The sequence below is a fragment of the Manis javanica genome, chromosome 2 (genome assembly GCF_040802235.1).
Source record: "Manis javanica isolate MJ-LG chromosome 2, MJ_LKY, whole genome shotgun sequence".
Lineage (NCBI taxonomy): Eukaryota > Metazoa > Chordata > Mammalia > Pholidota > Manidae > Manis > Manis javanica.
The window spans coordinates 21,255,654-21,259,661 of NC_133157.1; the positions used below are offsets into that span (position 1 = coordinate 21,255,654).

General features: G+C 38.7%; 1 pseudogene; it reads right to left on the reverse strand.

Annotated features, from left to right (window-relative positions):
* Window positions 1-1,046: 1,046 nt before the first annotated feature.
* Window positions 1,047-3,522, reverse strand: LOC108406280 (growth hormone-inducible transmembrane protein pseudogene; annotated as a pseudogene).
* Window positions 3,523-4,008: the final 486 nt, after the last annotated feature.

Consider the following 4,008-nt stretch of genomic DNA (forward strand, 5'->3'; position numbering starts at 1 on the left):
TTAGCAATTCTCTGAGCAGTCCTGGTGATTGGAGGCTACCTTCCGTATCAGATTGCCTACCAGCTGTGCTTCAGTGAGAAGAACTTCAGTAGCTCACCAAAATTCTTTCAAATTTCCTTCTAGCATTTGTTGTCTTTCAGTCACAGGCAAATGTTAGTGCTGAATGAAATTTATATCTGGAGAACAGCATTGCAGTTTAGGAGAGACATTGATAAACAGGGGCTGTGCTGTATTTTGTGAAATATTTATACTTGAAAAATTATTTTGCCTTCTATTATACTTTTATTGCACAATGAATAAATATATTCTTGTAAAAACCATTAAAGCAAAATGCTTTAGCTGAATTTTCCTTTGAATACATCCCAGTGCCACCCCTAGAGTTAACTCTTCTAATCAGTCCTTTCTTATGCAATACTGTAGTAATTCTCAAACTTTACTGTGCTTGGGAATCACCTAACAGCAAGTAGGGAATAAATGGCTTGATTCCCCAGCCCCACCCAGAAATTCTGGGTCAGTAGGTTTAGGGTGGGAAGTAAGGATATTTTTCAAACAAGATCCCGGACGATTCAGATGCTGCTGGTCCACAAACCACATTTTGAATAGCACTGCTATTGGCATATGGCATAGAAATGGTATAGAAATATTTAATATAGCTTTGTGTATATGGTTTTGTGCAAATATTATATTGTTTGCATTCCTCTATAATTTGCTTTTTTAAAAATTAAAGTATCATTGACATACAATCTTCGGTTGGTTTCAAATACACAACACAGTGGTTCAACATCTACCCATATTATCAAGTCCTCACCCCGTTCAGTAAGGTCACTGCCCATCAACTATAATTTACTTTTAAAAATTAACAATGTATCTTGGAAATACATATGGAAAAACACCATGGCAATACATATGGATCTACCATATTCTTTTAAGCTCCTGCAGAATATCTTATATTGTCTTCTAATATATTGGGTACTTAGATGTAACTTATTAGGATTATTTTTCCTTTCTTGCACAATAATTTGTGTTCCTTAGAGTTAGTACTTGTCTTTTTTTTTTTTTCTGGTTAGAACCTTTATTTCAGAAATAAGCATCCTATGTAATTTGAGGTGGTTAGAATAGTTATTTCTGGATCACTGTAGTAAGTTTTTGTCAAAAACACCAATAGTCTCAATAATCATATATACTTCATTAAAAACTTCCAAAAACAACTCTTCTGTTATAAAAAAACTTACAAATGTCACAAGGGAGTTAAGTAGTGGTCTGTGCAAGAGATAAGGAAAATTCCGCTAGGAGGAACAAAAATAAAGCATTTTGCCCATTACGTTTTTGAATCATACAGCTTATGAAGAAAGCTGGCTTTGCCTTCTTTTTTAGTGCTTAGTCTGAGAAGGAACGTAAGAAAACAAGTCTGAAGAGTTTTTCTGATAAAAGCATCAGAGCTTGAAAAGATGGAAAGGCAAGCATGTATTCTATTTAAAAGTTCAATAAATATGCAACAAAAACCCAGATTCTGAACATACTGTTTTTATACTTAGAAATGCAACAACTTTCATGCCTTGCACATTTTATCCTGAGATTAGTTTTAAGGATATTTTATTCAGAAGACTCAAAAGTAAAACTTACATACATTTATATATGTATATATATATTTATATATATATTAGGAATTCTCCGTAGAACATAATACATTCTGGACTGTCCTAACAATGTCAAATAATGAGAAACCAAATATGACCACGTCTATGTCATAAAGAGAACACTGAGAAGGGACAGTAGGAGAATGAACCACCCATGTCTTTGTTTTATGCTCAATGCTTTGGCATGTTAAGCAGACGAATGTCAAAAACAAAGCTGACTTGTTTGCTTCCAAACAGCCAGACCCTCTCACTGGCTCACCACCAATCACACAAGGGCTCAGTATTCAAAGAAAGATTTCAGGTGAACCTTTACTTCTCTCTGGTCACTTTACCAAACCTCTGTATCACTTAGGACATTAACTTGTTAACACTCTGCATTTCAAAAACTATGCAGGTAAACACAGTTTGCTAATTTTCCCTTAAACAAATACATTTTAAAATAGAACACAATGTTTCACAATACAAACCTTAGTTTTCACATTCATTAAAACATTTTAGAATTACTCAAACATGCAAAATGGAAATGTATGTGCTTATTTGGAAGAGAACCACTCAATTTATTCTTGAGAAGAAAAAGCAGACCCGAAGCATCACATTACCAGAACATTTGAAACATGGTGGTGACAAGTTCTTATCTTCTAAACGTCAACAAAAGATGCTTGTATCACCTATTTAATGAATATCTGACCTTATTCAATAAGAAAGGTATCTGATTTTTTAAAGGAGTCAGAAGCTGAGTCATTTCACTTCTTTCTGTTGCCTCCAGTTGCTAGAATACTGGCAACTCGCATTAATATGTTTAGTGTATCCATGTAGATGCCCAGCATCGAATTGATGGGATCATATTTTTGAACTCCATACATTGGTACTATCTCTGCATGCTTGATTACTTTCTGTGTATCATATAGAAGGAACATGCTGAAAAGAGCTAATCCACCATAAATTGCCGCTGAGTACAGAGTAACACCATCCACAGTGTAGGTGGAAGAAACAGAGATCCCAATGAGGACACAAAGACGAGACCCAGGCCAACTCCCAGGGGTGCGCCCATGTTCAGAAACTTCTCACTTGGCGTGCACGTGGCCACAGTGGAGAGGCCTCCCACAAAGCCTGCTGTGTACCATGCAGCTCTGATGAGAAGAGGCCCCCCTAATACCGTCAGAGGAGCTGCCACTGCACCCATCACACCAGACTGTAGTAACCAAGCAAGATGCTTTGGGCCTGGGCTCTGGTCATACGGTATTGATTGTACCAGCATTCCAGCTCCAATCATGGCCACAAAGGTTGCACCAATTGTCACCCAAGAGCCTCTCATCATGAAGTTCATGAGAACAGGAGATCTGCTTACTGCCAGAGCAGACAAAGCTGTTAAACCAATACTTCCTGCTAAGTACATATACGTAGAATGAATTCTATCCTTCACATACTGAGGCCAAATTACTGCCTTTTCAATAGCTCCAATCTCATTAGACATTCCCAGGCCATAGTAGCACAGTGCTCCAAGACCAACGGCAGCCCCTCCAGCAACAAACCATCTTCCCATCTGGTCAATTTTAAATATTTTTTCCATCGATGGTTCCAATGCTGCCTCCTTGAGTTCTTGGCCAGGTCTTCCACGCCGGACCCCAATTCTTGTCTTGGTAGCATATTCCCTGCTAGGTGTTAAGAGCCATCGATATTTTGTGATGGAGTTCTTCACAACAGGGGAGGCCTTGGTGAAAGTTGGGTGGAAAACCCTGGAAGGGAGTATCCGAAGACACACAAGTCTTGAAGCGAGCATGGTGGTACACCAGGTTTACCAAGCAGATCCGAAATGCTCAGTGCCCGGTCACCTCAACCGCGCGGATCCCCTTCCGGGCCGGCTAAACGGAGGAGAAGCGTACACCTCCCACCTCTGTGAGCCTGTGCAGTTCCTCCTGGTTACCGAGTGACGCAACACCCGGAACCTAGTAGTTGTCTTTTTTATGCTTGGTTTTAATGTTGTTTTTATTAATAAAAGCCAAACACCAGCCAAAGGTTGTATATCTTCTCTCAATATATTCATGCACATTAATTATTGTATTAGTTTCATGTTTTGATGAGATCTATACCAGATACTTCTAACTTGCTACGTTTCTTTACTGGCCACTCTAGACTTGGTGTAGCACTATGATCTTGGGGTCTGTCTTTTCATTAGCCCAGGGATTGCTTTTGCTCTGACTTGGGTTGTATTCCCTGGTTCCTGATTTGATGTCTTCCTCGTTTTCTGGTTTACTGCATTGTCTTGTTGACCATCTTTCAGGAAAGGGTGCATTTCAGGAAAAGTGCTGATTTTTTTTTGAGATGTTGAATCTCTGAAAATACCTTTGTTCTATTGATGCTTTGGCTAGGT